Source organism: Apium graveolens, chromosome 3 (genome assembly GCF_009905375.1).
Source record: "Apium graveolens cultivar Ventura chromosome 3, ASM990537v1, whole genome shotgun sequence".
In the NCBI taxonomy this organism is placed as follows: domain Eukaryota; kingdom Viridiplantae; phylum Streptophyta; class Magnoliopsida; order Apiales; family Apiaceae; genus Apium; species Apium graveolens.
Genome location: NC_133649.1, coordinates 208,260,661 through 208,288,082, shown reverse-complemented (window position 1 = coordinate 208,288,082; position 27,422 = coordinate 208,260,661).

The window sequence follows — 27,422 nt, the reverse complement described above, 5'->3', positions numbered from 1 at the left end:
GAACCATTTGATTTTGAATCATATCTGGTATATGAATCTTGTCTCATTGGTAAGATGACCAAATCTCCATTTACTGGACATGGAAAGAAAGATGCGGATGTGTTAGGCTTAGTAGACACAAATGTATGTGGACCAATGTCAACACAAGGTATGGGAGGATTTTCATACTTCATTACTTTCACGGATGATAAATCTAGAATTTGATATGTGTATTTAATGAAATACAAGTCTGAAGCTTATGAAAAGTTCAAATAGTATAGATATGAAGTAGAGAAACAAACCAAAATAGGTAGTAAAGTTCTTCGATCAGATCGAGGAAGTGAATACTTAAGTGGGGAGTTCCTGAATCATCTCAAAGAAAATGTTTACTATCACAATGGACACCTCCTACAACTCCATAAATAAACGGAGTTTCTGAAAGGAGGAACCTAACTTTGTTGGACATGGTTCAATACATGATGAGCTATACAGATCTTTCAGTATGCCTTTGGGGTTATGCCTTCAAGACTTCAGTATATTTACTGAACAAGGTACCTTCTAAATCTGTTCCGAACACTCCATATGAGATATGGAAAAGAAAGAAGCCAAGTCTTAAACATAAATCTTATGTCAACAAAGCTAAACATAAAAAAGCTGGAATCAAGATCCGTAAAATATTGGTTTTTGGATATCCAACAAAGACTTTAGGATAATAATTTTACACAGAATAAAGGGTGTTTATTTCCATACATGCGACCTTTTTGGAAAACATTTTATCTTTGAAGGGAACAGTGGGGCAACGTTGAACTTCAAGAAGTTCTAAAAGCACAACCTACAATGGTTCAAGAGGAAGTACCTATTCAGATTGTACAACCTTCTATAAAACAGCATGTGCATTGGTCAAATATGGTCTCTCGTCAACCTGAAAGATATTATAGCTTTGTCATTGAGAATGACAATGACTTGTCACTTTTTAACGGAGAAGACCTATGATCTATGATGAGGCTATGAGTTGTGAAGACTCAGAGAAATAGCAAAGTGCCATAAAATCCGAAATGGACTCCATGTATGTCAACCAATTGTGGACTCTGGTTGAGGTGCCTGAAGGTGTTAAACCTATTGAGTGTAAGTGGGTATATAAGAGAAAGGTTGGAGCAGATGGCCAGGTAGAGACCTATAAGGCCAGGCTTGTGGCAAAAGGTTTTAAATAAAGATAAGGGATTTACTTTGATGAAACCTATTCGCTGGTAGCCTTGCTTAAATCCATTCATATTTTGCTTGCGATTGTGGCTTACTATGTCTATGAGATCTGGAAAATGGACGTGAAAATGGCCTTCCTCAGTGGGAAACTTGAAGAGGATGTATATATGACACAAACAGAAGAATTTATTTTTAAAGGAAATGAACATCTAGTTTGTAAGCTGAATCGATCCATATACGAATTAAGGAAAGCTTCTCGCACATGGAACGCCTGTTTTGATGAGACAATCAAAGATTTCAACTTCATCAAAAATATGGATGAACCATGCATCTACAAGAAGGTTAGTGGGAGTGTGGTAACATTCGTAATACTGTATATGGATGACATACTTCTCGTTGGGAATGATATATCGATGTTGCAATCAGTTAAAGTGTGGCTATCTAATAACTTCATGATGAAGGACTAGGGAGAGGCATGCTACATTCTTGGAATGAAGATCTATAGAGATAGATCAAAGAGAGCGTATGAGTAGGATTTCTTATGCTTCTATAATAGTATTTATAATATATGTGATGTTATGTACCCGGCCTGACGTTGCTCACTCACTTAGTGTGACAAGAAGATTTCAGTCTGATCCAGGTGAAGAACAATGGAAAGCGGTGAAAAACATTCTGAAGTATCTAAGAAGGACTAAGGAAATTTTTCTTGTTTATGGTGGTCCTGAGTTGAAAATAGAGGGGTATACAAACTCTAGTTTTCAGTCAAAAATTGATGATAGTTAATCCAAGTCAGGGTATGTGTTTATCATGAATGGCGGGGCAGTGATTTGAAAGAGTTCCAAACCGTCAATGATGGCTGACTCCATAGTGGAAGCAGAGTATATAGCTTCAAGTAAAGCTGCAAAAGAAACTGTTTAGATGAAGAAATTTGTTTCCGAGTTGGGAGTTGTTCCTAGCATAGAGGAGCCCATAGTGTTGTACTGTGACAACAATGTGACAATATCATAAGCTAAAGAACCAAGATCTCATAGGAATTCAAAGCATTTTCCGCGGCGCTTTCATCTAATTAGGGATATTATTGAAAGAAGAGATGTCAACATCAAGAGAGTTGACACACATAACAATATAGCAGACCTATCAACAAATCCACTTTCTCAAAGTTACTTTGATCGTTATAAAGACAAGATGGGTATTAGATACCAGAGTGATTGGATTTAGTACAAGTGGGAGATTTAAAGAGATGGTTCCTAAGTCCAATCATGTATGATGATTTAGGAGTAACTTTTATGTAACCTATTTTTATTTCAGTTATATTAATTAAAGATTTGTTTTGTTTTTATTACGGGATTTATCTACTTAAGTGATTATATAACATATACCACAGTTTAGAGTATAGTTTTTATGGATTATGATGAGATCATAATTATAAGACCTAAAAGATGATAACATTGAAGTTAAATAGTTCCTAGTCATTGGATTACTAATTGGTAGTTAGTAATCCGCAAAGATCGGTACATAATATGCATGGTTAATTATGAAGGATGTTTGTTCTCACAGATATTTGTGTGGTGACACTATATCTAGTATGTAGGTGCTGATTATAGAATAAGTTCACTAAACATGGCTCACACAACTAAACAACTGATAGAGTTCACTCACGTGTCAGTAGTTATTCACATAGTGATAGTTTTACAAGTTTCCTTAGACTTGAGGTCATCATAGTCATCTTGTGTACATTGAACTATACTTTGGTTTAGTTCTTAGTCTCTAAGAACAATAATATGGGCTTTTCTGGATGTAGGAATTTGTACACGAAGATAGTGAATGATCAATTAAGGATCTGCTCCTTCTAGTGAAAGAAGAATATTTCCAATGCCATTTCACTTATGTTATTCCAGGAATCTCTGGCCAGAATGAATGAAATTAGAAAGAAGCTTCTGGTTTACATTAAACAGAACTAGGCATAGTGAAGAGGAAAACATATGATTAAAGTAGATAGGTTTGACACGAGATCCATGCATTGTATTTAAACAGGATATTATAGAGTAGAAGAAATTTATTGCACGGTAACTATTCACTGGATAAGTACTTGGTATTCTAAGCAGTGAATTCATACTATCTGGATAGTCGCGATCTATTGAGAAGTATCCCTCACGATGTAGAATAAATATGATTAATTTATTAACTGTATTTAATGAGTTAAAGAATTAATATAAATAATAATAAAATGATTTTATTATCATTAATTACTACTACCGGCTTTAAAATTGAACCTACAGGGTCTCAACATAAAGGAGAATGATTATTGGTGGGGGAGTTAATTAATAATAGTTAGTCATTATTTATTTATAAAATAATTAACTGACTAAAAGTTTTTATAATTAATTAAATATGATTTAATTTATTATAAATTCATTGAGATGAGTTCTAAATATTATTAATTAAAAATTTATTTTGTGAAATTAAATTAGTGAGAGCTTTATTTTTTTAAGAGTTTAGAAAAGTAATTAATGATTAAAAGAGTTTTAATTATTAACTAATGGATTAATGAGATTAATCAAAATATGGGGTTAATAATTATATTATTTTATTGAAAGATTACAGCTGGAATTTGTTTTTCTATAAATATAATGTTATAAACCATTTTAGCCTCATCCTTATTTTGGTGAAGAGGGAGGCAACCTAAATTCTCTCTACATGCTTCTTCCTCCATCTGACAATTTGATCTCTTGGTGGATACCGTAGAGTGCTTGACGTATTGAGGAGAGGCTCTTGAGGAGAAGTTTCTAGGAGCCTCTATACATTATCATTGGATTGCTTTAAAGGTTAGTTTTCAATTTTATTACTATATTCACGAATCGTATACATTTAATAAGGGTTTAATGCGTAAAATTATTAGTCGTGCTTCCGTGTATGCAATAAATTTCTTCAAAGATAACTACCAAGTAAATTACCCAATTCTTTTGGGAAAATGTGATATGCCGGTTTGGTATCCCACACATCCTTGTGACAAATAATGGGCGACAATTTGATAACGCAGAGTTCAAGGAGTATTTTGATGATAACAGTATAGAACTTCGCTTCATCTCGGTTTCCCATCCACAGGCGAATGGAAAAGCAGAAGTCGCTAACCATATTATCCTTGATAGACTTAAGAAAAGGGTATAACGCTCGAGGAACACTTGGGTGGATTAGTTACTGCCTATACTTTGGGCATATCGAACCACCTGCAAAGTGACGACTAAAGCTACCCCGTTCATACTGGCTTACGGAGCCGAAGGTGTGGTACCTCTAGAAATCACCCATGGATCACCTAGGGTCGAAGCTTATGAACCAGAAACCAATGAAAAGGCATGAGACTCGCTCTCGATCTCATCAACGAGGTCAGAGATGAGGCCAACGCCCGCAATGTAGAGCATCAACGAAGGGCCTCCCTCTATTACAATATACGGGGTAAGGAAAGGTTCCTTCAATAAGGAGACTTGGTCTTAAGGAATATTGAGGCGTCAGGAGTCAGAGAGAGAGGAACGTTAGCCCTTAACTAGGAGGGGCCTTATAAGGCCAAGAAGATATTAGGACGGGGATCCTATAATCTAGAGACTTGAATGGTGATGAAGTGCCCCGTACTTGGCATGCTTCAAACCTGAAGGTTTATTATATTTAGGACGTTCATGACATGTTCGTAGTACTTGATATATAGATAAGGTCAAAAAAACTATCTTATATAAGGGTTGAACCCATTTTTCAAAGATATTACCTATTTATGCAAGTTTATTTTTAACATCTTATCTACAAATTTATTTAAGTATGAGCATCTAAGGAATGCAAGTCCCAAAGGGCCAAATGCCGAAAATAAAAGACAAGTATAAAATCGAACCAATGATGCATAGATAAGATCCCCAAGGATCACAAATCAGTCCCAAGGGACAGTTAGGTTAGAAACCATAAGAGTTTAAATAAACAAAGTTCTGAATAAAAAGCCACATGTGGCATCTAAAGCCATGCAAGGCTATCATAGTCAGTCATCTGAAGAATCCTCCTCTTCGTTCCCTGCTCCATTAGCGACCTTGTCCTCCTCCTCGTCTTCCTCTTCTTCACCATCTTCATCTGAGCCTGCCCTAGAGGAAGAGCTACTACTCCCTGGAATCGGCTCCCGGATCTTCCCATAAAGAGCCGCCTTGGAGCAAGGGCATCCTGAAGGAGCTTTGCCCTTAGAGCCAGAACCCTTGTAACTCAACTGGATAAGGACTATTGGCGAGTAGTCTCGGGTGCAGACCCGAAGGCCTGTCCAGATGGATCAACCATAGGAGCTGTCCATAGGCAAGTAAAAAGGCTCAGGTCAACCATGTTTTCATACAGGCTATGGATGTCCTTAACGCCCCTTTGCCATCCAATTTCCAGGTTCACAGGGCGCATCTAATCGTCGTGATCATCCATCATCTGAAGAAACTCTTTGGATTCATGATACACATTCATGAGTTTCTCCACTCCATCTTTGTAACGCCCCCAACTCCGGGGTCAGGAATGTGGATCGTCACGCAATCCTTCAATCATGTGTAACCTGCATTAATTCAATAATCCAATAATTCCATATCACATACCCCCCAATCTCACACACTCACAAGTTATAGCCTTAAAAACGACGTATAACAAGTATCATCTGTTATTAAAAGTCAAATATACTTTACAAGATCTCAAATTCATAACCTCTACATGAAATTACAATAATTACGATTGATATCTTATACCTATCTGATACTCTGGCCCACCTGAGACAAAACTGCCAGGGATTCTCCCCATGACTACAAGCGACTAAGTCTCACACCGGCATGCTGGTTATCTGTTGTGTTGTGTCATTTAAAAAAAAGCAAGAGTGAGCTATAATGCCCAGCATAATAATGTACCGTATGAAATGACTATATGATAAACTCAAGTAAAACGTCATATATGATAAATACGTTTTCTTCAAAAATAGTTTTCCTTGGTGATATACACCTTCTTATGAAAACAATTCTTTAATGGATTATTATCCTGGGAATACCTTAATGGAAAACCCAGCACCTAGGCTCGGGTTACGGTATTCCATCACAATTCCAATTGGAAGAATAGGACATTTGTTGGAGGCACCGCATACGATGATCAGTCATACTACGGAAATAGTAACCTTTTCTACTAGTAGAAGAATGACACCTTCATATCCCGGTTATCACCCTAGCCGCATTCGAGCTTTATATGCTTCCCCATTCAGCCCGGGTATATTTTGCATACTTTGTATGTCCTTCAGTACACATAGTACCTTCTCATACGGAAAATAAATATGGTAGTCTCCCCAGTCCACGAAGTACTGGATCTCTACCCCTCCCTTGTCCTTTTAAGAATCCTATCATATACTTGGAATCATCGAACTATATCGAAATCTCCTCAAGTCTTTTGCTTGTTGATAGACACAGCTTTACCTCATATATATATATATATATGTACTTTCGAAAGTTTTCAGAGGAAGTACTAAGGATATTAGTTGACCATTGTCAAAAGATAAGTAAATAAGGGGGAGAGTTTCCTTTGAAACTATATTCAAAATATTTAAAAAAAGTCGAGATAATACTCTCCGATCATCTGAAATTATTCGAATGATTTTTCGAAAATCAGAAAGTATTTTAAATCTGGATTTATGATTTTTAAATCATGAATAAATCCTTTAATAAATAATTATTCCTCAACTTATTTATGTTTAAGTAATATAATAATTTTTAATATTTAATCGAGTTTGAAATAAATATTCGCTGGAGAATACTTCATCCATAATAAATGAATAGTTAATAAATGTTTATTATTCGAGCAATAAAATATAGTTGAGGGAATACGATCTTTGGAAATTTCTTTAATAAAAATTCGAGGTGTTTAATATTTCGTAAGTGGACGTTGAGTCCCTTGGAATAAAATAATTACAGATTTTTAATCGTCCAAAACATCTCCGGGATGATTCCCGGGTTTATATTTTATAAAACAAAACTGACCGACTCTCGGGCCTACGACTTATACATCACGCTCTACTATAGCGTTAATATTCTTAATTAAAACACCTCCGTAATACTTTCGGGTTTTCATCAATTTTTACCGACCGATCCTTGGTCTAAATTATATATGTACCACGCTACTCGCTAGCATTAATGTTTTCAAATATAAACTCCTCCGGGATACTTCCGGGTTTTTTTATAACTTACTCCGACCGACTCTCGGTCTGAATATAACATTTCAACTCGGTATGAACATATACCAAAAATTATCAATAACTGAGCAATGTAATATATCTCAATTTCGTAAAATGGTTTAAAGCAATCTTATGCATATATCACAGTTTGTAAAATATTCACAATATAACAGTTCTCAAAAGATAGGGTTTGAAAACTTGCATGGGTATCTCGAGGGGAAGGATGCTCTAGGTTCCGCTCGGAAATCTATAATCATAAACAAAATTCGTTTTGTTAGGTCCCGTTCTAATTTACGGCGACTCGCACTCACGCGCTACTTATTATGCACCCTCTCAACTTATATTACCCTTATTATTTCTTTATGTCCTTTTTCTCATTATGGTCATTTCCTTTTCGAAGTGTCTTAAGTCCGTTTTCATTTTCCTCGTCGGCTCCGCTTATGGATTCTACGGTTTTCTAATCGCGCGGTCTCGGCTCCGATATTTTTATAAAATTGAAAAATCATTATTTTCACTTGAAATTTTTATTACAGTTAAGAAAGTCAATTTACTACTCTCTGTAATAATTTCATGATTTATGAACATTTTTAAGTCGATCCTTTTTATTATCAAAGTTCGTAATTCGTAGCAGATTTTGTCGCGTAAATCACTTTTAGTAAAACGGCCATAACTTTTGATCCGTAAATCGGAATCACATGATTCAAGCGCCTAAATGATTCTTATAATATTTTATATCATAATCAAGTGTTTTTTTTCAAGAAACTACAGTTTAAATCTTCGGGACTTTCTAAAGAAACTTAAAGTTACGTTTTATTCGTTTTAGCGAGAATACGGTTACGATCGGAGTTTCGTTTATGCCTTAAATCTTTATACTACCACCAAAAATCAACATATCATCATCACCACACTAACGCCTCTCAATAATATCATGTTCTTGATACAACAACAATCAACCTTAAATCTGCTTAGCTAAATATCAAGATTACAATAATACTTCCAACAAAACTGGGTTTACAACTATGTTCTAAAAAAATCTTGAACTTAAATCTTAAGTAAGGAAGGGTCAAAGATTTATACCTTTATTGAGAGCTTGAGATATTTTCTTGATGAAGTCTTGGGAGTGCTTAGTAGGATTTTTGGAACCTAAAACAACCATTAAAATCAAGAAACCAAATAAAGTTACTAATCATACTATTCACTATCATCTTTCTTGAATTTATTTCACCCCTCAAACCTTGATAAAAAGATCTTAAAGATTTATATTACCTTAGTTTAGGTGGTATGAAGCTTGAGAATTAATGGGGGAATTTTTCCATGGCTAGAGCTTGGTGTTTTGATTTTGATTTCTCCTTTCTTTTTTATGAAGCCGAATGGTGATGTTTGGGAGGGAGAGAGAGAGAGAGAGAGAGTTTTTGTGCTACTTCTTGGTTGCTTCTTGCAATAATGTGTGATATCTTGTTTATTCTTCTAATATAAGTCATAGGATTGATTTTTGTTGCTAAATCTCTAGACAATTCTCACTAGACTTTTTAGATTACAAGCTAAGCTAATTTTCTTAGCCATTAGTTTCACTATTCTCTAGCCCTAGTTGATCATCCTACTTCTTTAGCTCACTATTTAATAAAGTAACCATGGTTACTTTTCTACCACTGTTAGTTAGTGCATTACGTTTATTTAATCGTTTACGCGTTCGTTCGGTCGCTTAAACGTTTTCGTAATACTTTCTCGCAAACGGTTCGCGACGTAAATCCTTTCGTATTTATTCCTCATGTTTTTAAGTATCGTCCTTGGATATAAATCCATAGGGTTTTAAATTCGTAATTATATTATGATCCTCATAATCCTCGATGATTCGTAAATATGGTCGTTTTTCAAAGTTCGTTTTTTTCGAAAACTAATAGTGTTTACATACACTCTTTTGGTACGTATAATCATAATATCAACTTCGAAACTCATTTTATCATGCACAACATAGTGTGGGATAAAAAAATTTTCCCGTATGATAGGGTTACTATTCATTAAGCATTTTACAAGGTCTCAACAATTCGAGTTATTATATTACTATTCATAAAGGTCTTTTACTGATGTCAAAAATTTGGATTTTTACAGTCTTCCCCCTTAAAAGGATTCCATCCCGGAATCAGTTTAGAAACAGGCAGGGATATGCTTCTCACATGACAACCTCGAGTTCTCACGTTGGCTTTGCAATATCTGATCTCTTTATAAAAGTTTTACTCCTCCGTTAAATATATTTCAGAGTACTTGTTATTGTTGATCTATGATCTCTACACGTTGTTCCACATACGCTAAGTCTGGCCGCAAGTTTATTAGCTCATTTTCAATCGTATGTCTGGCTTTGACCCGATTCGTGGTATTCGTTATAAACTTGGCGACCATTCGACGATGGTGCTAATTTATAAGTCAAGTTTCTTAGTCCTTTAATTCTTCAACCGGTCCAATAAGTCTTGGGTTCAACATTTCTTTCCCTTTCGAATCTCATCACTCCCTCCTCGGGAGGTACTTTCAACATTACTTGGTATGTTACTTCGTACTTTCTGTCTTTATAGTTCTGGTCCGCATATCTCTATTGTTCATCCTGGGCTGTCTTTAGCAGGGTTCTGATAAGTTCTAGGAATTCCTTCGATCTGTTGACTCAACTATGGTCATGTATCCTCCGCTTACCAATTTCTTCCCAACCTAAGAGAGAACGATTCTTTCTCCCATACAAAGCTTTGTAGCCGTTCCAATGCACGCATGATAACTCGTTATTGTCGGTAATTCGATTAAAGTCAACTGGTCGCTTCATTTCCCTTAAAAATCTATAATGTGGACGATTGGTCCATCTTCTAGTGTTTAGAATCATCCTTCAACTTATTTGTTTCCCCCTCCATCACTCCTACTAGTGCTAGAGTTTCGTTCCTTAATGTTTTCTCATTTTGGCGCATCATCTCTGTCGATTATTTTATGTAAGATGTTCTTGTCGCATTTCTACACGCTCGTCTCATGTTACACGCTTAGCGTCAGATTTAATATTTCTTCCCGTAGTAACGTAAGGCACGTCGGGTCCTGTTGCCCTCTTGAAGGAAGCAACATTTTATACGCAATTTATTGATACGCCTTTAGAGTTGTGGAACACTCAGCTTCCGTTATCGGTCAGACTTCTTTAGTCATTCCCCATATAATATCTATAGTATTACGATTCCTTCTGGGTCATACTTGTTATTCTCGCTTGTGCCTTAGACGTATTCGATTTTATTGGTACCTGCTACCAGTGGTCTTTATAGGGCGTGTATGATCTTTCTTGCCTTCAGTCAGTTCTAACCATAACATTCTTCATTCTTCCATGTTGTCCTTCGTGAGGGATATCGGCGTCTATTTTTCGTATGCTCGCGTGGTAGTATATCTATATGAATTTTCTGTCAATGATAGGCAATTCTCCTAACCGTTCCAAATAAAAGGCAAGCCGATAGACGTATCTTCAATCGTCTGGATAGTCCTCCCATTCTACTTGTCGATTTGAGAACTTTAAGTTGTGCCTCTATTCGTCCCTTCTCGCGATATATCTTGGGTCCTTGCGTGGCGTGACATCACGGGGTCTCTCTATCACCAATTATCTCTTCCGTGTTCATAACAATTTTATAGAGCGGAGATCTATTATTTGCATAGTAAGATAAGCGGTCTTTGTTTTTAAGCTATTACTAAAAATCCTAAAATAGTACGACGGCTTACTTGGTCCTTGATAATCCTCCTCCGAAATTTATAATAAACTCTTACTCCCATTTGGGTCATTTACAAGCCATAATCGTCAAAATTTTAATCCTCACCTTTCCGTTTTCACTTTCAACCATGTCGAGTACTTACTTGCCTAATTAATGACATCCCTTTCATATTTGGTCATGACCAATATCCTTTTACGTTTTTAGGCATCTTTAAGTCTTCTTGTTAAGTAATAAAGGGTTCTCTTCATGCGATCCTTCTCATCAGTTATTCTGAGAGTTGTCATCCTCAATATATCTTTTCCACCTTAAAGTGTCAGCCACCGCATTGGCCTTTCCTTGATGATAATAGATTTCTCAATCACGGTCCTTGATCAATTTGACCAAAACTTCTACGTCGTGTCCAGCGTAAGTAAAAAAAATTCCAAATTTTCCTCATATTTTAAACTCCTTGTCCCTTTCATTGCGAACCGTATCGCAATTATTCTAGATCATTATTAGGACGCCTTATGTCACGGTCCTTAAGGTGCGTAGATGTATCATTATATTTCATACAAAATCCTGTTTTTATCACCGAGTATTTCTAACAAAAGGTTATTACTAATCTTACCTTCACTTTTTTGAAAATCTTATTCCTCGAATTTATACGTGATTGGTCTTTCCTGGATTCATTAGTTCTTATCCCGATAGTGTTTCACAGAAGTGTACCTTACTAATCACGTTGTATCTCTATTATCGTTCTTCTATAACCATGTTAAAGATCCTTATGATAAGAACTAAACATGGTATTCCCTTTTTAAAACAACTTACTCATCACGATGCTCCGATTGCACCATCTTAGTACTGAGCTTTCAGTCTCATATTACAACAATCGGTTCTCAACTATACCTTTCTTTGTTCGGAAGGAAATTAGCCTTGGAAAAATGATTTTCACGATATCGATGAAATTTAGAAAATCTTAACAAGATTTCGAAATCTAACATCTGAACAAATAATGAGTTCTGAATAAAAGAGTTGCAACACTCAGAAGATTTATAACTTGGAAGGAAGAATACAACAAGGATTATCCTTCCATGTCCTTAGAATTTTATATTGTGATATTATAGAGAATATCCATTGAAAGCAATGATTGCTGAATAATAACATCATACGAATGATAAGATTTTCCTATTGAAAGAATACTTTTCTTCTCGAATAATAGAAGAAATATCGAATAACATCCTCAATCAAAGGTTAACCATTGAGGTTTTAAAGAGATGCTATTTTGAAAGAAGGAATTTCATTCAATGATTAACAAATAAGGAAGTATATTGTTATTCAATCACTTTATGATTTTAATTGGATATTCGTTATATAAATGAAAGAATAGAACATTTCATGAACAAAATATTTCATAAAACTGAGTATGAATTATCGTTTGAGTGGGTGCCCTAGTTAGGTCTCAATTAAATCATTCTTTGAAAATTTTATCAACAATTAAATTTTGCATATATAATGCACTATGGAAAAAAAATTGATTGGAAGTGGAACTAGGAAAATAATAACTAGTCCATATCAAGCAATATTATCAACCGGCTAAGAAAATGGCCAACTCAATTGGTTTGGCCCACAACAACTAGCTAGGACGATTAGCTAGGCTTTCGTCATATTAATTAAACTTTCGACTAGTTAGGATAATTAACTAGTCATTCATGAGAACATATACAACTAGGCATATTTCAGTTTGTTTGAAAAACAAAATCTCAATATCATTACCACTACAAAAATTTGTGGCTACCTGGATGACGATTTTGAAATAAAGAGTTTTTAAATTTGGGCCGAGAAAGACAATTATAACTCTGAATCGAGTGGTCTTGGCATCAGAACAATCGATAGCCTCTTCAAATATTTCTTGCCAAATAAAGGGTACACTCATAGGTGCCCTCGTTCACATACTTTATCAAATTCTTAAATAGAATTGAATTCAGAATACCAATATCAAATTGATACCCTTACTATGATTTCAAAGTTCAATATATAATTTCATCCCGATTAGAAGAAAAGGATTCTCGAGGAATCTATGGATATTAGATCATACATGTTTTTAACAATTTGTTAAATAATTACAATCTCGACTGAGAAGAGTAAGTATGAAAGAAGAATCAAATGAAGATATTCATTATGAATATTCATCAGAGAATTGAGGAGAAAAAAAAATCTCTTTAGATAATTGAAATAAAGTATAAATAGCTATGAGTCGAACAAGAAGATCATAATCTATGAAGGAAAGTTTCATTGATCAACCAAAAGAATTGAACAAGTCCTGATGCGGAGAAAGACTATTCAAGAGGGTCACATCAGGAGTTCAAGTAGGGAATGAAAAGGATTGCCTGATATGACTTATCAAGGCAATACAAGTGATCAATAGTTTGGAGGGAGTAGTGTGACGGTGAGTAGATGCTAAGATAATTCACTGATTATCCTAACCCTCATCATCATCCATCCGAGAATGATCCCATCTCTTCATTTTCGTAATTTCATGTTTATACTAGTATTTCTCTTAATCATTATTTTAAATCACTTACTAACTTGACTTTCGCAAGTATATTTGTCATTCCGGTGTTTTACCTCGAAGACCTTACTCATAATTATTCCAAAAGCATTTGCTAAGCCGATAGGGGCCTGCTACACGCATCCGTTACTAACTACAAGTGGCCAGTTCCTCCTGGGAACAGATCAAAGAGATCTCATAGGGATCTCAATACAGTCCATAAGTTCAGTGGCAGGTGTGTGTAAGTGAACATACATTATTGAATATATTAGAGGTCTACGAGTATATATACGTAGTCTCTGACATCATTTCTACCGAAGAGTTCCATTCTAGACTCACTGGTCTATCTTTTAAAAGGTTCTAAGATCGAACTATCGCTCATTGTAATCTTACGCCATTCAATTGTAGATATGCCATCAATTCTCGATGCTCTCGATCTCTGAGCTAAACCATCATAACCTTACAAGTTAAGCGCACTAATAATATCACGTAGTGTACTCGTCTTATGATAACATTCTTATATTACATTCAACTATTCCGCAATAGAATTAAAATCCTTAAGGGTATATTGGACACTATCTCTGGTGAATTCATGATTAATACGACATTCATATCCTCATTGGTAAAATGACACCTTCAACTAGTTTGGGTCAATAACCTCAACTGTATATTAATAATTAGGCTTTATGGTTCTCACATGTGATGCCCCTTCATGGGAAACCTATAAAGAACTACGAGTAACAAGGCTCGTGTTATCAAAATTTACATATGGTGTTGGTAATATTATCTTTACCCCAAATACCCCGGAGACTCGGCTTCGAGTTCTACATCCACATCCTTGCCAAATCATATATGATTATAATTTTTCTTCTCATCATTCTGATAATCTCTAATGGTTCTATTAGTCACACTTTAATACCTCAAATATACATTTAATCTAACCTACACACTGAGGCTACATCCGGTAGTCCAATGATGAACTCTACATGAGCTCTTACGAAATCTCACATCTAGACAAAATCCAAACACTCTCCTCTCTAAGTACTACAACTTAATGCTCTGATACCATTTATGTAACTTCCCCAACTTCGGGGTCAGGAATCTGGGGGTCACGCAATCCTTCAATCATGTGTAACCTGCATTAACTCAATAATCCAATAATTCCATATCACAGACCCCCCAATCTCACACACTCACAAGTAATAGCCTTAGAAACGACGTACAACAAGTATCATATGTTATTAAAACTCAAATGTACTTTACAGGATCTCAAAAAATTATTCATAACCTCTACATGAAGTTACAATAATTACGACTGATATCTTATACCTATCTGATACTCTGGCCCACCTGAGACAAAGCTGTCAGGGATTCTCCCCATGACTGCAAGCGACTAAGTCTCACACCGGCATGCTGGTTATCTGTTGTGTTGTGTCATTTAAAAGAAAGCAAGAGTGAGCTATAATGCCCAATATAATAATGTACCGTATGAAATGTCTGTATGATAAACTCAAGTAAAACGTCATATATGATAAATACGTTTTCTTCAAAAATAGTTTTCCTTGGTGATACACACCTTTTTATGAAAACAATTCTTTAATGGATTATTATCCTGAGAATACCTTAATGGTAAACCCAGCACCTAGGCTCGGATTACGGTATTGCATCACAATTCCAATTGGAAGAATAGGACATTCGTTGGAGCCACCGCATACGATGATCAATCGTACTACGGAAATAGTAACCTTTTCTACTAGTAAAGGACGACACCTTCGTATCTCGGTTATCATCCTAGCCGCATTCGGGCTTTAAATGCTTCCCCATTCAGCCCAGGTATATTTTACATACTTCGTATGTCCTTCAGTACACATGGTACCTTCTCATACGGAAAATAAATATTGTAGTCTCCCCAGTCCACGAAGTACTGGATCTCTACCCCTCCCTTGTCCTTTTAAGAATCCTATCATATACTTAGAATCATCGAACTATATCGAAATCTCCTCAAGCCTTTTGCTTGTTGATAGACACAGCTTTACCTCATATATATATGTACTTCCGAAAGTTTTCGGAGGAAGTACTAAGGATGTGAGTTGACCGTAGTCAACAGATAAGTAAATAAGGAGGAGAGTTTCCTTTGAAACTATATTCAAAATATTTAAAAAAAAGTCGAGATAATACTCTCCGACGATCTAAAATTATTCGAATGATTTTCCGAAAATCAGAAAGTATTTTAAATCCGGTTTTATGGTTTTTAAATCATGAATAAATCCTTAAATAAATAATTAATAATTAAATATTAATCGATAAATAATTAAACCTCGAATAGTTATACTTTTAAAAGAATATTGAAATAATATTCCTCAACTTATTTATGTTTAAGTAATATAATAAGCTTTAATATTTAATCGAGTTTGAAATAAATATTCGCGGGAGAATACTTCATCCATAATAAATGAATAGTTAATACATGTTTATTATTCGAGCAATAAAATATAGTTGAGGGAATACGATCTTTGGAAATTACTTTAATAAAAGTTCGAGGTGTTTAATATTTCGTAAGTGGACGTTGAGTCCCTTGGAATAAAATAATTACAGATTTTTAATCGTCCAAAACATCTTTGGGATGATTCCCGGGTTTATATTTTATAAAACAAAACTGACCGACTCTCGGGCTTACGACTTATACATCACGCTCTACTATAGCGTTAATATTCTTAATTAAAACACCTCTATAATACTTCCGGGTTTTCATCAATTTTTATTGACCGATCCTTGGTCTAAATTATATATGTACCACGCTACTCGCTAGCGTTAATGTTTTCAAATATATACTCCTCCGGGATACTTCCGAGTTTTTTTATAACTTACTCCGACCGACTCTCGGTCTAAATATAACATTTCAACTCGGTATGAACATATACCAAAAATTATCAATAACTGAGCAATGTAATATATCTCAATTTCGTAAAACGGTTTAAAGCAATCTTAAGCATATATCACAGTTTGTAAAATATTCACAACACAACAGTTCTCAAAAGGTAGGGTTTGAAAACTTGCCTGGGTATCTCGAGGTGAAGTATGCTCTAGGTTCCGCTCGGAAATTTATAATCATAAACAAAATTCGTTTTGTTAGGTACCGTTCTAATTTACGGCGACTCACACTCACGCGCTACTTATTATGCACCCTCTCAACGGCCATAACGTTTGATCCGTAAATCGGAATCACGCGATTCAAGCGCCTAAACGATCCTTATAATATTTTCTATCATAATAAATTGTTATTTTTTTAATAAACTACAGTTATGCCTTAACGATCCTTATAATATCCTAAACGATCCTTATAATATCTTCGGGACTTTCTGCAAAAACATAAAGTTATGTTTTATTCATTTTAGCGAGGTTACGGTTACGATCGGAGTTTCGTTTATGCCTTAAATCTTTATACTACAACCAAAAATCAACATATCATCATCACCACACTAACGCCTCTCAATAATATTATGTTCTTGATGCAGCAACAATCAACCTTAAATCTGCTTAGCTAAACATCAAGATTACAACAATACTTCCACCAAAACTAGGTTTACAACTATGTTCTAAAAGAATCTTGAACTTGAATTTTAAGTAAGGATGGGTCAAAGATTTATACCTTTATTGAGAGCTTGAGATGTGTTCTTGATGATGGTGAAGTCTTGGGAGTGCTTAGTAGGGTTTTTGGAACCTAAAACAACCATTAAAATCAAGAAACCAAATAAAAGTTACTATTCATACTATTCACTATCATCTTTCTTGAATTTATTTCACCCCTCAAACCTTGATAAAAAGAGCTTAAAATTTTATTTTACCTTAGTTTAGGTGGTATGAAGCTTGAGAATTAATGGGGGAATTTTTTCATGGCTAGAGCTTGGTGTTTTGATTTTGATTTCTCCTTTCTTTTTTATGAAAGCCGAATGGTGATGTTTGGGAGAGAGAGAGAGAGAGAGAGAGAGAGTTTTTGTGTTACTTCTTGGTTGCTTCTTGTAATAATGTATGATATCTTGTTTATTCTTCTAGTATAATGTAACACCCCCAAATCCGGAGTCGGGGATTCGGGTTGTCACGAGTTCCATTTCCCTTATCATTACTTAATCTTAACAGTCAACCAATTACTGAGTACTGTGACCCCACAATATACACACACACACCCCACAAGTTATAGTCTCAGAGATGAATACCAAAAATAACACAAGGCATTTTATTCCATAATTAAAAGCCATTACACCTTAAAAGGGTTCTGAATAAATTTACATATTTCTTGCCATTATTACAATTCATATTATACATAAGTCTGGTTCATCAATAGTTGAAAACCTAGCCTATTGGTAGCTCCTACCTCATCTACGGCGGCATCAACGCTTCCAGAAAACTGCGGAACGTTTCCTAACCGCTTGCAAATTGGGTGCTTGGTCATGTTCATCCTTTCTATCTGTTGTTGTGTGATGAAAGAAGAAAGCAAGGGTGAGCAACAAGCCCACCGAAATAATATGCATAATAATTAACAATATATGAGCATTAATATAGTACTGATGAAAGTCTTGGTCAAGAAGAAATGAACCAAGTTTGACTTCTTAATACGACGAAGTCGTAAAATATTCAGTATATATACTTATATACTTTTCAAAATCTTTGAAATCCTCTGCCATGTATAATATACACAGAGTTCCAGTTTATAACTGTATAAAAATATCATTACAAGGTGATCTCATATATATAACCTTGTCTCAACATTTTTCTGAAAATCTTTGTCATGCATAAGATAATCATTTACTAGATATAAGTTGAAAAGATGAAGTTACAAGATACTCCAATATACTTATATCCTTTCTGATTATTACTTGAACTACCACCGTCCAAGGTATAAATAGTTCATCACATATATGAAGCTACATGGCATAACTTGTATAGAATCAATTTTTGAAATATCATTCAAAAGTAATGAAGTTACGAGATACTTCATTTGATGGAAACATCATTCTGAAAACTCGACCCTGCCAACACTCAACAATCGCCCAGCCGTAGCCTTTCTATCGAAGTGCTCTGGGTAGTGTTGCAGAAATATCCAACTGGATGATGAACTCATTACAGGAGTTTGCCGTGCCAGGAAGACCACTTACGATGATCAGTCGTAGTAGTGCAACCCCACCATTTTCTACATGTAGAGGAGAACCTGTCGGATTTACTTGTCAACCGAACACTGGACTCCTAAGGAATGGACCGTCTTAGCGGAACTTCCGGGCCATTTGGGCCAATAAATAAGGCTGGGCCGGCGCCACTCGACCACTTACACCACTCCTAGTTCAGATGAAATCCATGACTCTGAAACATAAAGCTCGTCCCCCCTTTCCCCAAGTAGAAACTTGTTGATACAGCTCCACCAAGAAGTCATATCTAGTTGGAAAGGAAAACTCACCGATATTTCCCAGGCGATGCCTGTTAATGGATTAACTTGTCCCAAGAATTTTACTTCCTGAGTGTTGGGTAAGTAATCAAAAACTCTTTTATCAAAATAGCAACCTTGTTGCGAATATAAAACACACCACAGAGCCGGATCCCTCAGGTTTTGAGCGAGTATTTAAATCCCCTTCGAAAGGAGGATCTTAAATATAAAAATGAGTTTTGGGATCCGCCCTAACTTTTAAAATCATTTTGAAGACTCGAAAACATTTTAAAGAATGTTTAGAGTAATGCTGATTTAATAAAATAAATCAGTCCCGATATGTTAGAAAGTATCTGAATATTATTATTTAAATAATATTCCCATAAGGATGATCCTTATAAATAATCGAAGTAGAAGTTTTAAAACTCATACTTGAAATGAACAATAAATAACCAAAGATATACTTATACGAAAGTACAATCTTTATTTGAATAATCGAAAATAAGTTTGATTATCAAACATCATTCTTTAATAAAATAGAGAATATTATTTAATAAATAAGTGGAGTCATAAGTCCTCGAATGAATATTCAAAATAATATTCATTAAATAAAATAAATGGAGTTATATGTCCTCGAATGAATATTTAAAATAATATTCGTTAATATGAATAAACGGAGTCATAAGCCCTTGAATGAATATTCAAAATAATATTCATTAATAAAAATAAAGTTATCGAATAAACCTTATTCGATTCATAGTTTTGAAAACTATCTATATATATATATATATAAATATATATAATATACTCGGGAACATCGATTCCCGGTTTTAGAAAATGTTCACCTTTGGGTCCCCTATACTAAGGGTATACGCAATTACTGCTTATCTCTAGCATAGGTATTATGCAACTAATAAGCATTGAAATCAACAGATAGATAACCAAATTACGAAACAGACATGCATATATATATACCATATCAGGATGCTTCAATATATCGCAAAATTTGCTAATTAACCAACATGCATCTATCACAAGATAATGCATATACATATATATCACAACAACAGTATAACGGGTAGAAAACTTGCCTGAGCGACTGGGGGTGATAAATGGCTTGGGACGAGTCTAGTAACCTATAAAAAACATATAAGTTGGAATTAAACCAAAGTCGCTTATGAATCTATACTTTAACCAATTAGACCCTAACGTTCGCTTTTGCGCTTAACGATTCACTTGAGTCGCTCGAGTACCCTCGGCTCCACCATTTTTAATAAATTAACCATTAAGGGTTTTAAGGCGATTCTTTCGCGAGTACCCTACCAACTGCCTAATCCACTTTCCATAATTGTTTTATACTCCAATTAGTCATTTAAGGGCCTTAACCAATGTTTCAAAGTAAGGCGAGGGGTAATGGTTCGTTCGCGAAACGCCGTTACTTAAAATAGTCGTTTCTCCTAAACCGTACATCGGATTCAAACGAACCACATATCAAAACGAAGCTCGTAACATGAACTATCTAATCATGGTAATGGTCAAAACCTAACAGTCAGTTCACGGGTCCTGATGTTAAGAACAAAACAGTCTAAAGTAAATCGAACATTACGATGACTATGTTTACGCGATTACCAATTTTTATCCTACTCCAAATCAACCACCAATCAACCACAATTCAACCATACAACCAAACTCCATACATAAAATGCTACAACAGCCCCAACAACTCAATATTTCCAATTTACACTACTTCCCAATCATGAACTAAAAGCTTACATAAGTTCTTTAACTAATCAACAAGATTTACAACTCCAAGCACATCACAAAACCAACACATCTCTAAATACACAATAATCAAGCTTCTCATGAACCATTCCAAACACAAAAACTCTAAATATACAAAAGTAGGGCTAGGGTATGATATTATACCTTCCTTGGTGAGTAAAAGTAACTAAGGAGCTTGGAATCACCCTTGAAAGTCCTTACCAAAGCTTAATCTAAACAAAAACTCAAGAATAAAATTTTAAGTTCTTGTAAAACACTATTCACCCTCTTCTTCCATGAATTTTAGGAAGAGATTGTGAAGGAATTTGAAGCTTAAACTTATAGGATAACTATATCTATGCATAAGGAACCTTAGATAATTACCTCACTAATTAATGAAGCTTGGAACTTGGATTTGGGTTTTTTTTTCTTCTTGAAAATGGAAAAGGGCCGAGAGCTTCTCTTGGAAAAATGAAGTCAAGATGTGTTTTTGTGTTTGTGATTTGTTTTGCTTGGTTTCTAGGTTTTTTTTTGTTTAATTACCCTTTTAACCATGTAAAATTGTGTGGTTAATAATCAACCACACTTCCTTCCTTTTTGGTCATGCTTAGGTCATCAATCTTATGTCATCTTCCCATGCTTGTCCTCTTCTTATTGGTTTGATGACATCATCCTCACTAACCTCTTTGATTAGCTTCTAATTACTTGGCTAATGACCGCTGATCTATTATACGGTTCGCTTAACTGTCGTTTTTGTTTATCGTTTGAGGGATCATACCCGGGATCTTATTACTTGGGTTTCCTTAACCTTTCTCAATACATTATATTCCTTTTATGATCCTCTCTTATAATCCTTGAATTTAAATCCTTTTTATCCTGTTACCTTATACTCAATTCTTTCGGTATCTGGTGGATTTTCGGAAAAATCAAAGTGTTCGAATTTGGATTCTGACGATCTTTACATACACTTATATATCATATAGAGTACTAATAAGATCTCAGAATAACAATAAAAGAACCCCTACATAGTGTGGCATGAAAAGTTTTCTTATTCAGCAATATCAGTAAAAACACTATTCATAAGGGTTACAAAAAGTTCAAAATTTTGGGGTTATTACAGTCTCCCCTCCTTAAAAGGATTCCGTCCCGGAATCAGATAGAAAAACAAATGGGGGTACTTTTCTAGCATTGTACCTTCTAACTCTCAAGTCAATTTTCCCACATTGTGGTTCTGCCACAACACCCTGACTAGCATGATAACCTTTCTCCTAAGCACTTGTTCCTTTTCAATTTATAATCCTTCATGGTTGCTCCATACAGGTTACGTCTGGTTGCATGTCTATGCGCTCATATGCCCCTATTTGTCTGGCATCCGAATTACACTTCCTTAACATTAATACGCGGAACACATTATGAACTTGCTACATGTTCGGGGGTAGGGATAGCTCATATGCTAACTTCCCAATACGTCTTAATACCTCCAAGGGTCCAACAATTCGTAGGCTTAGCTTTCCTTTCTTTCCGAACCACATCCATCCTTTCCAAAGGAATACCTATAACAACACTAGGTCCCCTACTTCCTACTCTTTGTCATTTCGTGTCAAATCAACATACTTCGTGTGTCCATCTTGGGCTACTACCAGCCGTCCTCTGATTAGATCTATTATATCCCTGGTCCCTTGGACTACTGCGGGTCCGAGCATCTTGCGCTCTATAACTTCATCCTAACATAAGGGAGATCGACATTGTCTTCCCTCAAGGATCTCATAAGGCGATATCTTGATACTGACATACGATCTGTTATCGTAAGAAAATTCAATCTGCGCTTAAGTGATCATTCCAAATTCTTTCAAGTCTATTGTGCAGACTCTCATTATCTAGATCTACAGCTTTTGCTTCTCAATACGCACTCTTTTCCAGTTCGTAAGTTACTACCTTCCGTACCAAATTTTATACTGATTACACTTTTGCTTGTTAGCGTTCTATAACCTTTTAATAATCGCGTCAACCTTAGTATCACGAACGCGTTAGAATCAGAATACCACCATAATTGGTACCACTTCATCTCTAGTTGCCTCCATCTTCGAAAGCTTGGTCCTTCGTATAGGAGTAAAAGAATTTATTGAGAGATCACTATGATCATGAACACTTGTTCTATTGCATAGTTAGTACAGAAGGTGGCCAGCCTTTAGTACTTGACAAGCAATTAAACAACATGTGGTATCCTACTAGGCTTCTATCACACAGATAGATAGTCATTCGGCAATACCTCCCCTTCTGGAAGGGTTGTTCTTCTCAGCTTATATGAAATGAAAAGGAGAGAAAAGAAGGAATTGAAGAGAATTGTATATATATAAAAATATACTGCCACAAAATATCTAGCTTGGAATCTACCTCTGAACTATAGAGGTTTATCATAGGAGAACAAAACATATATGTATATAAATCAACATCAAGTATTATAGCATCGTATTTCACATGCCTAATTATTTTTGCTATTTCGTCCATCATTCTATGGACACATGCTCTTCCTCGAGCTTATACTTAATCACCTTTGAAACTTCCTCATCATCGAAAATCGAATCTGGGGTCTCATTCTAGACATCATCGTTACTAGAATTCTGTGCTTGCACCGCAACCTTCCTCGTATAGTAATACGACTCTCTATTGATAAGAAGGAATAAGTATTCAATAGGTAGATAATCTAATTAATTAGTCTATCAATGATAACTTATACACCACCACGACCCGATTAGTGGTACTCAATCTCAACATCCATTCCAATACAACTCACACGGTTGCAAGTAATCGGCTCATTACTCGTAGAATCATTCCTGCATTACTAAGGTCCACCGTTGACCTACTATAGTCATTCGTTTTCCATGAAATCTTAATAGCTAACCATACGGAGTCCATACATATCGTATCGAATTCTTCTAAGAAGTTAACATAATCACCATTCCATGATTCATGAAGAACACTCCAGATCCTGACGTACATATGACATGAAGCAGATAAAATTGCAGAAGAGTTTCAATGAAAGCAACTATAGCAGGTTAATACCATTATTAACCATATGTCTTTATTAGGAGACATGAAGCTCAAAGGTTCATGTAGTCCTTTCGTAACATGGTCCTGGCTTATCTTAAGATATGACCCTCTAAGATAGATAGCCTGCTCACGGTGATTACAAAATTTAATCTTTACCCAACTACTATCACGGTTGAGTATCGCACAATCATCAGAAGGAATGTCAATCTTCCACACCATAATACAACCTTCACGGCCTTAACCATTATCACTATATCCCTCTGGCACGAGCGCCTATAATTGTCCTCTTACACTTAAAGTGTCGGCCACCTCTTTGGCCTTTCTTGATAGTAATATTTCCTTACAATCAATGTCATTTTAACCACCTTCACTAAATTTTCTACCTCATTTCCAATCACTGCTTGTGTGAAGATGTTTTCCTTAAAATCTGATGAGTAAAAAAAAATATCACCATTTTTCCATAAGTTATTGCCTCAGTCTTTAGAGGTTAATCATTGTCACGACTGACTCTCGATCATACTTAGGACATCTTTTATCTTAGGTCCTAATTGCCCTGAACAATTTCGACCTTTACTGGTTCGATCCATACTTTCTCGTGGTTTAACACTTGCCCCACTTGGCATTATTATAATTACATCACATTTCCTTTATCAAAATTTCTATTCTTGAGAATTTTGAATATTACCTTTCTCCTTGTAAAACCTCTAAGGTTATCCTTAAATCCTTCATCATGTACACCCTAGGAACAGGGCATATCAAAATACCATTTACTAATACTAGAACCATTGTCTATGTACTTCTGAAAAATTTCTTTACTGATCTTTAAAGGTTGTTGCTACCTTGATCCTTTCCAATTCATATTGTCAAAACTCATGATGTCCCTATTAAGGGTGAAATGCCAACCTTCATGCATTCCCCTATGGTTTATCTCAAGTTATCGAAGTTATATCCTTAATTCCACCTTTAAAAGGTACTTGCATCCTTCCATGGATAAATCAAGTCATATATCCTTGATAGATTATCTTATTCATCATTCCGACCTCCATAGTCTATACCTAATTTCATAACAGCATCCTTATTCAAATTGAGGTCAATCCATATGGCCTCCAAAAGATAACAATGGTTATCTGCTTTTCTTTCCTGATTTGGTAATGATAACATGGATGTTCTGGAAGATATTGGTCGTGTTCAACGTGAAAATCTTCTTAATAAATCCTCATTTACCTTAGTTGTTTATCTCAACAGTCATCTCAATGTTGGGATATCTTTCATACCTGGCATCTCTCTTTCTGGGTATCATGCCCCTGGTCCTACACTTCACCTTCTTGAAGGTCACTTCCTTCATCCAATTTTCCTAATTTCTTACTTTTTTGTCTCCTCAGTCTATCCGCGTCTCATTGTTTATCCTTCGAACTATCTCAAGGTTTCCTCGAATCCTCCCAACTTAAATGGGATAAAATATATGTATCTCTTATGCCTTCAACCATTAACTTTAACTCATGGTGAATCATCCTCATTCTGACGATCATATACTTTTCTATTTCTATTACTACGAGTCTTTAGGGTTTCCTCATACCCAACTCCCTTATCATTCCTCAAACTTTATTGTCTTTATTTTCCTTTCCACTTTAGTTTCTTTTATTTTCGTTTCTATTACAACTATTTCATGAACCAACACCACATAAGCATTCATTTCAAACATCACGTCGTTCTGGGATTCTTGTCCTCTAGAAGAATCTTGACAACTTTTACAATCTTAGATTCATAATTCATCATACTCATCCGCCTTTGTTCTGGATCTTAAAGCTTTTACACTATCTCCATAATCTTGGGATTTACTTTCTCGAAAACAATTGATTGAACTTTAATCAGTTTATCATAACCTCTTGCTTCGTGCCTTTCTTGGTCTTTCACCAGCGGGTGGTCTCTCTCTTAGGAGGGTAAGTGACAAAAACAGTCATTTGTAATTCGTCAATCATTTAGAATCTCAAATGATTCCTGTATTTCCTTTAGCCAGGCTCTTGCCTCGGATGGGTCAGCTATTTCCTTGGAACTCTGAGAGCTTAGCGATTTAAAGGTCCTGAAAGAATTTCACACCATATTGTTTTCTCAAGGTGGTGGTTAGGGTAAAAGTAAAAGTTTTGTTTTAGGCAGGTCCATGGATTTCCCAATAGGAGTACCATCTTGGTTCTTCCTATCTTGCTTGACTTCTGTTTTCTCAGTCTAAATATTTCTTCCTACTCCCCATAATTGGGGTCATCTTTTAATTTAAAATCCTCATTTTCCACTTCATTATATTTTGGGTTCCTTATATCTTAATTGCGACCTCCCTGATTATCACATTCAAGGTTTGCCCCATCTTATTCCTCGTGGGGGCATAATGCTTAGAAAAATTTTGAGAATCTCTGGATATTTGTCTTACTTACTTTGCTTAAGTCTTTCCCTCGTTCAATCCTTGCATGATTGCAAATTATGAATTCTCAAGTTCTATAAACTTCGCGACACTCTCTTAAGTGTTAATAATGCAATTAACAATATGAACTTATCACAAACAAACTGATCTGAACTGAAATTAACGAATATATACTTAACCATTTGTTCGAGGGTACAACAACTAAACACATTAAAGAGAATTACATCATTTGATCTGATCGCTTCTATCCCAAAAGTACTACAATAGATAATCATCTAGTCATCAAAACTAATCATTCATAATTTAGGCTAATCCTCCAAAAGCGGTGCTACATGAAACCCTTGTCTGATCGCTCTAGCTCTGCACACTACCATGGATCAAGAAATGCGGGCACGCACGACATCCCTAACCTGCTCCATCACAGAGGTGATGAGGTCTAAGATAGTCGCAAGTAGAGCTGTATCAACCTGACCCTCAAGATGGCCTCTAGCTGTAATTCGGGGTAGCCTCAATCCTGTCCATGCTATGAGCTAATCCTGCCGGAAGTACCCCGCCCTCAATTCTTGGTGCAGTAAGTCGGTCCAACAGATCACTTCTAACATTACGGGCCTCAGACAGGCCACCCAAAGTCATATGATAATTGGCGATAAGAGAAGCCTGAGTGGTAGCATCTAGCAGTCCATGGGGTGCAGGCGGTGCATACCCAGGAGATCCAAATGGATAACCATGCACGGTATCAAGTGACAATGGTGCAGGAGATAAAGGTGGCATTTCCTCAGTAGGTGTTGGGCTCTGTACAGGGGAGGGAACAGGAGTTGGTAGAACCTCATGGATGTCTACAGGAACGTCTAGAAGAGGGTCTGATACTGGTATAATTAGTGCCATAAAAAGCCCCACTCCTTCTGCCCTCATTAACCATTGTGCCCTTGGTAACTCTTCATCCTCTAGTGCCACCCTCGCGGCCATTCTTGCTCTGGTAGTCGCCCTGACTACGGTCATCAATTCCTCAACGGTCCTCTCTTCAATCCCGTCAGGATCCTCCACGAGATCCTCCTCAGCAACAATCCCTTTTGGGATAACATCTTCAACCGCAACATTCTCAATATGAATCTCATCCGGTCCCTCGTTAGGGTACTCTATTGGAT